At 31.9% G+C, this 14,388-nt stretch overlaps 1 pseudogene; it reads left to right on the forward strand.

Moving 5' to 3' along the window:
• Window positions 1-6,515: 6,515 nt before the first annotated feature.
• On the forward strand, window positions 6,516-13,804 carry LOC18101957 (serine carboxypeptidase-like 48; annotated as a pseudogene).
• The last annotated feature ends 584 nt before the right edge of the window (window positions 13,805-14,388 follow it).

Here is a 14,388-nt window from a genome sequence, read left to right on the forward strand (position 1 = left end):
TTATGTTAATTTTTTGGTATTTTTGTGTAGTATATGTAGTATATATGTGTGTTTACATGTTTTATAGCTTTTTTTTCTATAGAAATATGTTGCATGAAAATATGATTTGTACATGTTAGGGTTTGTTTGAGATTCTGAAAATTTTTATTTGTTTTTCATTTTATAAAATTGAATTTGATTTTGTAACTTAGAAGCTTTATAATAAAATAAATAATGAGTTATTTAATGGGTGCATTTCATATTTTATCAATTTTATTGTTATATATGGCTAAAGAATAAAGATAAAATATTGAGCAGCTTAGTCTCGTACGAAACTTTATGTTGTATATGGCTAATTTATTATCTTCTAGCCAAATTTATCATATATGTCGTCTCTCGGTGGATGTCGCGGACGGGGACTAAGAATCTATAGTGGAAAATTGGAGTCACCATCTAGTAATTAAAGAAAACCAAGAATCTTAAAGATAAAAACTAGTTCCGAGATTCAGGTAAGAGATTAGTTGTGCTTAAAGGAAGAATGACGTCACTCTTACAACATCATTTTTTACGAAAGGTTATCTTTACTATATATTTTCTCCTAAATTTGTTTTTTTGATTGCCATATATTATCCTAATTATTTTTAATCTTTTTTATTCTTTATTTATTTTTATTTCTAATTACTTTTTCAAAATATTGATTTCAGTTTTTAAACACATTAGAAAATGACACTGATCTCGAAAAGTAAAAGTAAAAGAATCATTAAAAATGTTGACATTGAGTTTTAAAAAGAATTTTCATCGAAATTGATGTCATTTGTAGAGATGTATAAAAAAGAGGGATAAATAAAAATAATCATAATCTTTATTTGATTTTAAAATTTGAACATCCATTTTTTTTTAAAAAACAAACATATAAAAAATGATATTTATCCTTTTAAAAAAAGGTTTCATGAATGACAACATTGGAACTAGGGGTGAGCAAATTCGGTTCGGTTCGGTTTTTATCTAAAAAACTAACCAAAATCAAATTTTGAAAAACTTAAAAATTCAAACCGGACCCGAACCGAAACCGGTTCAAACCAACCGGTTTCGGTTCGGTTCGGTTCGGTTTTTTATTAGGAAAACCGGAAAACATGTATTATTGTTTTTTTGGGCTTTTTTGGGCTTTTTCGGTCTTTTTAATGGGCTTTCTGATGGGCTTGTAATTAATGTAAATATCATCTAATTTTGTTACAAAATTCTATAATATATTTAATATTTTTTATCACTAAATATTCATTTATATTAAATTATTAGTGCTAATATTATGTTTAATATGTTGCACATCTTTCTAATATTTATATTTTGGAGTTTGGACTCCTCATGCATCAAAATTTAAATAACACACACACCAAATTAAAATTAAAATTACAAAGTATTGCCTTTAAAATGGGCTTAAAAAAACAACAAATAACATTGCCATAAAAAATAAAATACTTCATGCAAAAATATAAATCTTCATTGTGCACATCATCTCAATCAAAAAGCACAACAAGATGACAAGGACATTGCACTTTGATTCCGTAATACCATTGACATCAAAACCTGAAAATCAAGATCTAAAATTATAACATGATAAAATAAATTAGAATATGTAAAAATAAATAGTAGTATTTTACCATCAAAGTAACTTTTGAACTAATTATCATCCGTTACTAAATGTAACTTTCCACCAAATTCTACAAAATAAAAAATTAGACATGTTAGATGATTGCAAACAATTTAATTAATAAATAACAAAATAAAAGGTGCAAATTTCTAAAAACAATTACCTGACTCAAGGTTTTCGTAGGTTTCAAGATCATTTATCAAGCTTCTAATATCAGTTGGAATTGATCCATGATGAAACCAATTTTGACAACAAATGAGTGCTTGAACAGTTGTTGGAGATAGAGAACTTCGAAATTGATCAAGTACACGATCACCTGTGCTAAATGCTGATTCAGAAGCCACTGTAGATATAGGAATAGCCAGAACATGTTGTGCAACCTTTGAAAGTGTCTTATATTTCAAAGCATTACTTTTCCACCAACCCAAAATATCTAACTTATCATCATTAGGATCCTCACAACCTTCAATCAAATACCTCTCAACCTCATTTTTATTTTCCACACTATCCACCTTCAGCAAATGTCTTTTGAATCGAGCCAAAGTGTTAACATCTACCTCCACATCATCAATAGCATTAACATCCTGTTTATGCCTATTATTATCCACCACTTCATCAATTTTCAAATAAAACTCATACAAGCTCACCAAAGTATCTTTCACCTTATTTGTTAGCAATTGTGCTTTGTCATAATCATACAAATCACCAAAACAAAATTCCACATATTTCAACTTCAAACGTGGATCTAAGACATTAGCCACATATAACAAAAAATTCTGATTTACTTCACAACCCCAATACTTCTCAAACTTTAACATCATCTTCATGGCCATTCCACTTAGAATACTATCTTTATTTTTACACAATTGCAACAAGTTTGTATGCATGTAAATCAATTCATTGAAGAAAGAATTTGATGTGACATGCAATGAGCCAGAAAATCTCAATGTAACCATATAAAAGATCTTTAAGAACTTAACCAAAGTTCTTGCATTTTCCCAATCCTCCAAACCAGGTGGCCCTATGTTTTTTTTATTCCCCTTTGAATCAACCTCCAAAAAGTAACTCATATACCTAAGTTCTTTTTCACCTAACCTCACAAACACCTTTTCAAACTCTTCAGCAGCTTCTAGCATAAGATAAGTTGAATTCCATCGAGTTGCAACATCTAAACACAATGATTTCTTACACTCTATATGCAACTTTTCAGCACACTTCTTAAATGCAAGATGCCTCGACGGTGAAGATCTCACAAACCTAATGGCATTTCGAATCTTAACAACTGAATCATTAATCTCTTTCAAGCCATCACACACAATGAGGTTTACAATGTGTGCACAACATCTAACATGCAAGTGCTCATTTGACAATATATTAGTTGGCCAATCTTTCATCACATTCTTTAAATATGAAATGGTCACATTATTAGAGCTTGCATTGTCTAATATAATAGTCAACAGTTTATCAATCCCCCACTCCAACAAACAATTCTCAATAACTTGGCCAATTGTCTCACTCATATGATTGGAAACTTGACAAAAATTAAGAATTCTTTTATGCAAATTCCAGTCATTATCAATCCAATGAGCTGTTAAACACATATAGTTAATATTTTGGATTGATGTCCATGTATCTGTTGTCAAGCACAATCGTTGACTCCTAAGAGCTGTCCTCAATCTATCCTTCTCTTCAACATAAAGTTTCAAACAATCTCTCATAATTGTAAAACGAGAAGGAATGTCAAATCTAGGTTGCATAGTCCTAGCAAACAATTTAAATCCCCGACCCTCCACAAAATTAAAAGGCAACTCATCAATTATAACCATCTTTGCTAGTGCTTGTCTACATTCATCATAATTATAACCTATTGCCTTAAGACTTCCCACATTTTGTTCTCCCAATTCACCCTTCTCTATCTTAGGTTCTAATACCAAAACCTTTTGTTTCTTATCAATCACAAAAGGGAACTTCTTGCACACTTTTAAATGACTCCACATATTACTTGTGCCATTAACAATAGTATGACATGCATAATGTTTTCCACAATAATTACATTCAGCTCTAGGGGTTTTAGGATCAACATCAAGTTTTATAAAGTGATCCCAAATTTGTGACTTCTTTTTATCATCAGCATTTCTTTTCCTAGATGAAAGGACTTGAGGTTGTTTACCTTGTGTATCTGTGGTGGATCCTGCATTGGTTGATTCTACGTTAGGTTTTGAAGTTGGAGAAGTAGTTGATGTTGGTGTAGTGCCCGTGGATGAAGCATTTTGAATTTGAGTAGTTTCCATCTGTTATTACATATGAAAACATGTTAAAAACCAATAATTTATAATAGATTAACAACAGTATGACATGCATAAGTTCAACTGTAATTTTAAAGATTATTTTCACAAGTTCTTTTATTTTGGTTGATATGTTGTAAAAAAAATTCTGCTGCTGAGTGCTGAGATTGTATTTTGTAATTTCAATAGACAATAATACAATACAATATATATATATATATATAAACATTATTCTCTTTTCAATAAATAAAAAAAATTCAGTTTTCAGAATTGATAAATTACAATCCACCGAACCCCCCCTCTTTTTTTTAACACAGATAATAAACATTATTCTCTGTTTTTTTAGCACACAGCATTGACAGCACACCATAATAATGGATTAGCAATAATATTTAAAACAAATGCCTCTCGGGGAAACTGTCTTTTCCCATTTTTCTCCCTGATGTAATATCAGGCTCATAATACCAATTCACCGCATTGGTATTGCAAGTTTTTATCATTTGTTTAGTATCATTTTCTTCTTCAGTCGTTTGGCTATTGACATAATGAGATAATTTTTCTAATCTTTTACCAGTACTCCACCTCAGAGTATGAGTGGAATTCAATCTCTAATGTCTAGCTAAAACGGCACAAAGAGGTTTCTTTAGTAATGATCAAGTTTTACCACTACCAGTGCCAATTATTCCCATTTCTTTCAGTGATGTGTTGTTAGCTTTAGCATTTGGAACAATCATAACATATTGTCTTTCTCATGACCAGTGCCATTTCTACCAGTGCCAATTATCTGCGTTTTGTATATTAAATTAACATGCAAGAGTTTGTATATTAAATTAACCCTCATTCCGATATTAATCTAGATTCCATTATTTTTTCATTGCTACTCATGACCTTAATAAAACACGAATTCATTAACATATTGTCTTTCTCAGCAAAGAAAAACACATTGTCTCTGTCATAAATCTCTTCTTAAGAAGTTTATTAAAAAATAAACAGAATCACAGAGCAATAGAGCATATGTTCAAAAAAAAAACAGAGACATAAAAAAAAATCATACCTGGTGTGACACGATCAAGGTCGGGTGTGAGAGAGGGAGGTGACTGCCTCACTGGTTTGCTAAATCTGGAGTTGGACTCTGGAGGTTCGGTGAGCCGGTGTGGTGTGTGTCCTACGATTCAAGATCGGGTGTGACCGTGTGAGAGAGGGACATGGCTGACTGGGGTTTGAAGATGAAGATGGTGGCCGGTGGGAGAGGGATGTGGCTGACCGGCGTTTGAAGATGAAGATGGGAGAGATGGTGGGTAGATGGGAGGGATGTGGCTGGCTGTGGTCCAGTAGATGAAGATGGATTGATTTCTTACAGATGTGAAATTGTGAGTTGTGAGTTGAGGGGGCGGCTTAGGAGAAAAGAGAAGGACGGCTGGAGCAGGAGTATGGATGCTAGGGTTAAGAAAAACAACGCGATTTTTTTTGTAGCTATTTATAGTACCCCTTAAACCGAACCGGTTCGGTTCGGTTGGGGTTTTTCCGGTTTCAGGTTTCTGAAACCGAAACCGAACCGAACCGAAAATTTTTACAAAAAATTTAATCGGTTTAATCGGTTTTTTTTTTCGGTTCGGTTTTTTTGGTTATTTTTTTTTCGGTTTTCTCGGTTTATTCGGTTTCTCGGTTTTTTTGCTCACCCCTTATTGGAACCGAATGAATAATAAAAATGGGTGTTTAAACCAAATAAATAATAAGAATTGGGCTTGAATCCTGGAAGTGGTGAAACTGAGCTTTGCCCTTTTATCATTATTTATTTATTTTGCAAAGAGATATTGATTTTTTTGGTATGTAGGCCTATAAAATGAGATTTGATAAACTTGCTAAAGCCTAAAAAAAATACATGCAAATAGAAATTTATATTTTTTTATACAAATGCTAAAAACACATATTTTTTTTACAATGCTAAAACACATGTAAAAATAGTTTTTTATGCTAAACATAATATTTAACAAAAACGAAATTCAACTATGCATAAGATAAATTTTCTTATGTTTTTTTTAAAACATTTAATCTTTTTATCCTTTTATTTTAGTAATTTATTTAAAATATGCTAAAAAAAAATACAAACTCACACACAGAGAGACACAGACACAGACACACACCTCCTTCGCTAGTTTACACATGCACTCTACAAACACATAATTACAATTATCACCATCCAATAACAATCATAACACATAAAAATTTGCAGTAGACCTTCCGAAAGATACTGGACAAGATTTGGATGGTCAGAGGAGCTGTTGGAAGTGAACGATAAGTGCAAGATCAATGGCGGCCAGTCGTCGGTGAGAAAGGAAAACTGACGGATCGGGATCAGAGTCAACCCATCTTTCTTCTTTGACTGACAGTGAGATTCAACGCTACCTGCAAAACCCAAAAAAACACACAAACAAAACAGTTGGTTTTATTTCCATTTTAAGAGGAAGATAGGGTGTGGTGTGATGATCACGATGTTGTCCTGGGGGGTGGTGCTCGTGGTTTTTGCTGGTGTGGGAGTAAGGTTGTTGTCGATTTGAGAGGAAATAGGTCACGGGTTTGGAATGGGCAGTAATGTTTTCTAGATGGGTTATGAGGCTGCTGTATTTGGATTGAGGAGAAGAAGGATTGCCTTGGTTCAGTGCGATGGCGTGCTTATCAGAATCCAGCAGCGAGAGAGATACACCGTATATGGTGGTTGGTGTGAGTTTTGGTTGCGGGTTGCTCGTCTGAGTGGTAGAGGAAATGAGAGAGGCTGAGGGTTTGTTGTAATATCTCTTGCTGTGATTTCGGGTTGAATGGACTGGGAGGCTGGTGTGAGGTGAGAGAGGCTGTGTTATGGTAGCGACTGTTTATTTCGAGGGAGAAGATGGTAATGGTGGCTGAGCTATGGCTAGGCTAGGTTTTTGTTCGGGAGATTGGGGAATAAGAAAAAGATTAGAATGGTGGTGTCAGGCTGTAAGGGTTGAGTAAGAGGTTCTGTTCTTGATGTTCTTGGCCGTGCAAAATGAGAAGCTCTCTGGTTCTTCTCATGTTGATCTTTTTTTTCTTTGTCTTGTTTGTGCTAGTGTTTAATTGGAGAGGAGCAATCAATTGAAGGCAAGATTTTGGGAATTTATGCTGGAAATTTTGTGATTTGCAGGACATTGCTGATTTCCTGGAACTGGGAGATTGATATATGGACTTAATTGCTTGGGATTGTAATCGAAAACTTGAAATTAATTACGGGATTTTGAGGTTTAATTGCTTGATTAACTTGGACTAAAATGAATCAATTAAAGATAATTGGACTGAAACGGAATTGATTGGGCTGAGTTGATTGGAATGAAACAAACAGGACAGAAACGGAATTAAGCAAAAAGTCAAATTGTCCTCTTAATACTTAATAATTTTCATTACAGTCCTTTTCTTTTTAATTTTTCAATTTCACTCAATTAAGATATTTAATTTTGAAATTTCTTTTAATTTAAACCCTAAATTGAATTAATTTATCTTTCTAATTTCAATTTAGTTTCTAAATCTCGTTCTTTTTAATTGTGCTTCTAATAGAATATTGAATTAAATTATTCTTTTATATTTAATTATTTATTACAAATTCATTCTTGATTCTCTCAATCTTCATTTCTTAACCCAAATTGACTCTCAATTTCAAATTATCTTTTCAATTATGCCCTCCACTGATTTTTAACTTGATTATTTGTTTTAATATCATCCTTGAATCTCAAGTTTCTTTTATTTTTAGCCAAATTAAATCAATTTAAGCTTTTTTTTTTTTTTTATCAATTTCCTCTTCAGTTTAAAACCTTCAATTGGAACCCAAAAATTCTCAAACTTCATTTTTTTTCATGTGATGCTCAATTATTGACCCAATTTCAACCTTAATTATTTTTTATTTTTGTATTTTTTTTATTTTTAATGATTTTAAAAAATTAAATAAAAAACAATGAAATGATTGGAATTAACTAGGCTTATTGAAAATGTATTTTTTTTGGATTTTTTTTATTTTTTTTTAAAATGTAGAAAATATAAGGGTAAAATATTAAATTACAACAATATCAATGAGATTTTCAATCGTAAAACGTTAGTGAAATGAACTAGTAAAATAACTAGGAATTCAATGAGAAAATTATATTATTATAATTAGGTTTAAAGAGCCAATTATTTGTTACAATAGTTCTAGCTTGGTCTTTTATATTGATATATTGTGATTAGCATTTCATTAATTAATATGGAATAATTAAGCACAACAAATTATATTTTATTTAACATTTTTTTTTGTTATAAAATATGTAGAGTTCGAGTATCTCCAATAGAAGATGTTATTTCAAAGAGGTAAATTAATAAAATAGCATTTTAAATAGTATAAATATAGCATTTTGTTTTTACCATATATACTCCAATGGAAAAAAAACCATTTGAAAAGCCAATTCTATTAGAGTGGAATAAATAAATGTTTTATTTTTTTTAATGATTTTGATGTTATTGTTTTTCCACATGGCTATATTTAATTGGCTTATTCTTTTGTTGGCCCCACTTTGTTAGTTTTGGCTCTTTTGAGAGATACGTAGGAATAACATTTGTGAGAAAGAAAAGACATTTTAGCATTTTGTTTGGCTTTCCCCTTGGAGTATGAAAAACAAACAAAGAAAAGCCGAAATATTACTTTTATTTTTATTTTTGGCTATCCATTTAGTAGCTCCATTGGAGATGCTCTTAGGTAGGTTATCCACAAGGTGGAGGCATGGGGTGGCTGGCAGTGGGCCGGCCCTAGCAAAAACATTTCTTTCCCCTTCTTCCCTCTTTGGATAATTTTAAATTTTGGTCTTAAAGTTAGTAAATTTTAACTTTTGGCCCCTCTTGAAATCTAATATCCTCGCTATCCAATATTTTATGATAGAAAATATTGCATCCATATAATTGTTCTCAGATTATATAATTTTTTTATTTGAAATAACTTCTATGGTATTTTATGTTGGAGTTGAATCTTAGAGTCTTTTGAAGATTTCATTTCATTTTTGTTTGAGAAAATAAGTAGTAAGCCTATAACATATTGTGAAATGAATTTTTTTTTTTATAATATAACAAATGAAACATTAATTGGGCCATGATAAAAATATTGTGTTGTTTTTATAAGCTGTTTAATTTAATATATTAATAATTAAAATTGAATAATAAAAAAAACTGATTTAAGATAAAATATGGCATTAATTTGGTGCATGTCAACCAAAATATGGTATGAAGATTTATTATCATACAAGCACTAGGTGTATGAGAATAAAAAAAAATTCTTTTTGTTTATTAATTATGGTATTAAAATAAATTATTATAAATGCAATAGCTCATGTGAATAAAAGAAATAAATTAAGCCATTAGTTCAATGAATAACATTTCTATAATTTGATGGTAAGATAAAACAATGGAGTGTAGTCATTAGTAATTACATCATGAACAACTTAAAATAATTTGATACATTCTTAGTACATATACCAACACAAGAGGAAGCAGAAGTAATGTGATAACAGCATGAGAAAACAATTTGATGGTCAAAATAGGGTAAAACACAATAAATCTCGTTTATAATTTTAAAACTCTATTATGATTTGTCTTTTTAATAAGTTTATAATTTCTTAAATAAGTTCTAAAACCAACCAAAATAAACAAGAAATATCAAAATAAAGAAAAACTAACAAAATCATAAACAAACCAGGATAAAAAAAATACCAATCTCAACATTTGATTTCCTAAACTAAATAGGAACAAAAAACACCATAAAAAATATTTTTCTCAACTAAATAGAAAATAATAATAACTAAGAAAAATAATTTTTCCCTAAAAATTATTCAGGATTAGTTTTTCTAGGTTGGAGAGAACTCATCTTCGAGTTTTGATCATTATACTGCTAGTGTTGTTGATCACTTAAAACTCTATTATGATTTGTCTTTTTAATAAATTTATAATTTCTTAAATAAGTTCTAAAACCAACCAAAATAAACAAGAAATATCAAAATAAAGAAAAACTAACAAAATCATAAACAAATCAGGATAAAAAAAAATACCAATCTCAACATTTGATTTCCTAAACTAAATAGGAAGAAAAACACTATAAAAAATATTTTTCTCAACTAAATAGAAAATAATAATAACTAAGAAAAATAATTTTTCCCTAAAAATTATTCAGGATTAGTTTTTCTAGGTTGGAGAGAACTCATCTTCGAGTTTTGATCATTATACTGCTACTGTTGTTGATCACTTAAAACTCTATTATGATTTGTCTTTTTAATAAGTTTATAATTTCTTAAATAAGTTCTAAAACCAACCAAAATAAACAAGAAATATCAAAATAAAGAAAAACTAACAAAATCATAAACAAACCAGGATAAAAAAAATACCAATCTCAACATTTGATTTCCTAAACTAAATAGGAAAAAAAACACCATAAAAAATATTTTTCTCAACTAAATAGAAAATAATAATAACTAAGAAAAATAATTTTTCCCTAAAAATTATTCAGGATTAGTTTTTCTAGGTCGGAGAGAACTCATCTTCGAGTTTTGATCATTATACTGCTACTGTTGTTGATCACTTAAAACAATGTTGGAGCTCTTACTCTCCTTTAACTTGTTCCACATTGACTCGAATAAGGTAGGCCAAATATTATTTTTTATAACACATTTAATCTTTACAGAACCATTACTAAACTAAGACGTGTTCCACATTGTACCCTCGCTCACATTATTTGGACTTCTCTTCCTTTTCCTTTGAACTCTCCACCTTCTCTTCCTTTTCCTTTTCTTCATTCTTCATCATTTTGAATAAAAACAACATATTTTCTTTTTTGGTTACAACAATCATCTACTCTCTCTTGGTTGCTAATATTATACACTTTACTTTTATACCGAGGATATATGTATGACGTTGGCCATCATGTATGATAGTCTTATCATATTGACATGACTTGTCCAATAGTATATAACACACATCTATAGACACCACATCACATCAAATATTATCAAAATATTTTTTGCTTATAAAAACCAAATGAGACAATGACTGCCCACAATTACCTTAGTATGGTTATCATTCTCTTTTTATTATTGCACCCTCTATCTAGAAATTTCTGCTAACAACCCTAGCAGCCTGTTGTTTCTCAAATGTCAAAGCCCTTTGATATGCCTCTGAAACTCTCTACAAAGACTACAGGCATAACACGTCTTGGATGGACCGTCGTAAACCACTCAAATATTTCATCACTAGCTACTCTTTTATTTTTATCAAGTCATTTTTGGCCACTAATTAATAAAACTCATTAGTATAATCATTAATAGATTTACCTTATCCAATATCAATTAATGCAGAGCTCTGATATTAATTGACACATGTGAGAGCACAAGAAAAAAAACAATAACAAGAGAAAATATATTAATGATCAAAATAGGATAGAACATAAGAATCATAATTCATAGTTTTATTGCTAAGAGAAGAATCTATTATAGTATGTCTCTTTAATAGATTTATAATTCTTTAAATAAGTCAAAAACTAACCTAGACAAAACCCAAAAATTAAAAAAACTAAGGATAATGATAACTAAGAAAATAATTTTTCTTTAACAATTCTCTTCATCAGTATCTCATAAAATCTAATCGTGATCTTTCAAAAGAGAAGAAAAAAATAGAAAAGGAGTCGGCATGCCAGCTATACAAGATTCAATTATAACTAGAGACATTATCTCTGTGATCACTTGCAGCAGTATAAATCTCCTAGGGCAAGACCCTAATTCATTCATCTTTATACCAAACAACCCATGGCATCAACATATTCCTACATGTTTTTTTCTTTGTTTGTTTTTGTCTCCAGTACTTCGCAAGTCTCATATGCAAGACATCCTAAGACCCAACTTGACTTGTCTGCCGACTTGGCAAGTTTCCAAGCGGAAAGGCTGATAAGATCTTTCAACTTGTCCCCTAAGCAAGCCGTCAACATAGATGCGCGCCTTTGATGATCTTCAAGCTTCGAACAGTTGTGCACCAAAAATAGCTGACAAACAATTCCAATTCCATGTTCTTGGTAAACCAGGGCCTTCTGTTCAAGAGTTTGGTCATTATCGCCTTCCGCATACTACAGGTGCAAGGTAATTAAGTCAGAAATGTATTGAATATGCACATAGATTTTCAGCCAACTAATTGTAATTAATGCTGTTAAGTGTCTGCTGCTTGTTATTTGCTGGATGTTCTACTTCTTCTTCGAATTGTTGGGTAACAAGAGTAGTGATCCTGTTGTTATATGGTTGACAGGAGGGCCAGGATGTAGTAGTCCTTTGGCCTTGTTTCATGAAAATGGTCCTTTCCACATTGAAAACAATCTGTCTCTTTCATGGAATGACTACGGTTGGGACACGGTATCTATTATTTCAGTGCTATAACATTTCTGATAATTTTTCTCTATAAATCTCAAATGCCCTCTGCTATATATCATAAGCAAGTTTTTTGTACCCTTTGATTTAGGAATGTTATTGTTCTATGGCAGGCATCAAATATTATATTCGTTGACCAGCTTACTGGAACTGGCTTTAGTTATACAACAGATCCGAGCGACATTCGCAACGACGAAAATGGTGTCAGCAATGACTTGTATGACTTCTTGCAGGTGAGTTTTCTTTCATTTTACATTATGAGTTTGCTCACATTTTGACAACATAAGAAATTTTCCTTAATTGATATACATACATACATACATATATATCTTCATGATCTCTCCCTGTGATTCTATAGGCATTTTTCAAAGAGCGCATCCTAAGTTGGTGAAAAATGAGTTTTGACATAACTGGAGAATCTTATGCTGGGAACTAAATCCCTACATTGGCTTCCCGGGTTCACAAAGGAAACAAAAACAAAGAAGGAATTCATATAAACCTCAAGGTATGCACCCGTTGCGCTCAAATATTTTCTTCTTTTACAGCTGTTTCAGTATTGCTTAATTTGATTTCTAGTTTTTCTAACAACTAGAACTTTTGTTCAATAGGGTTTTGCCATTGGCAATGGTCTAACTCAGCCTGATATCCAGTTCAAAGCATACACTGATTTTGCTTTGGAAAACAAGTTAATCCAAAATCTGATTATGATTCCATTAACGAGTTGATCCCGGTCTGTGAACAGGCAATTAAAGATTGCGGTACTTGTTCTTACTTTGGTTTCATTTTCACCGAGTACATAGCATGTACTGAACCAGTACTTGGTTTTACTCTCTCCTTGGTTGATTATGTATTAAACTGAAAACTCTCTTGCCAGGGACTGATGGCGTATATACATGCGAAAATGCAATGGTGGCGTTGTTTATGACGCGATGGCAAGGGACTGGATGAGAAACTCTGCATTAGGAATTCCTGCTCTCCTTGAAGATGGTATCAGGTTGCTTACTTATGCTGGAGAGGAGGATCTCATATGCAACTGGCTTGGTAAATCTATATGGTATAACAACCTAATTAACCTTGTATTTATCAGTGATTGCATTCTTGATGTGCTTGCTTTTTTCAAGGAAATTCAAGGTGGGTTAATGCATTGGCATGGTCTGGGAAGAAGAAAGCCTTCGGAGAAGCTCCCACAGTTCCATTCGTTGTTGAAGGCAAAAAAGCAGGACAGCTAAAACTTCTTAGTTTCCTAAAGGTGATTCTCTACCCGTTGTTTTTCTCTATTGCTTTTGTGTGTGCCTCGACGATATTTACTTCTTTCTCGAACAACTCTGATGTTCTATAACTACCAGGTTCACAATGCTGGTCACTTTGTTCCAATGGATCAGCCAAAAGCTGCATTAACAATGCTGAAGAGCTGGTTGCAAGGAAAGCTGTCGCTCCCTGGTAACTTGCGTCTGCTGTTTTAGCATGTTCAAGCATTGTCTCACATCTATGGTTGTCAGAAATGGCGTTTTGTGAACTTCTGGTATGATAGATTCTTCTAATCTAAATATTCATGCTATCAAGTCTTAGGAGCTACAAAATAAAAAACACCTTCATTTTTCACGCATATGTCTCCAGAGTGAACTCAATTAGTTTGCTATTGGTAATCATTAATAGACCCTAACGCAATTCAAAATCGAAGTAAAAGAAACCAGTTTGAGCAATTTGACAGGATTGATAATATCAACAAGCTATCAGACACGAGATTAGGAAATCTATGCATGGCTACATGTCCGAGAAATGTAGCTTGCTACATAAACAATCAGCAGGCCATACTCCTAAAGAATGACAATTTGAAACATTTGATACGATACAAAGATATCCCTGAATGCTTAAACCAACGCATGGTTTAAGACTGCAGTACCTCTTGATACACACAACCAATTTACCACCAGCTACAGACAGCGATAAGCAATGGTTTTGAATATGTATGTCCAGATGTAAATCAGTGCTTTTGATTTCTCAAGTGTGGTAAACGAATTCAGCAGCAAAAAAAATGATCACTTTA

Source organism: Populus trichocarpa, chromosome 9 (genome assembly GCF_000002775.5).
Source record: "Populus trichocarpa isolate Nisqually-1 chromosome 9, P.trichocarpa_v4.1, whole genome shotgun sequence".
NCBI lineage: Eukaryota > Viridiplantae > Streptophyta > Magnoliopsida > Malpighiales > Salicaceae > Populus > Populus trichocarpa.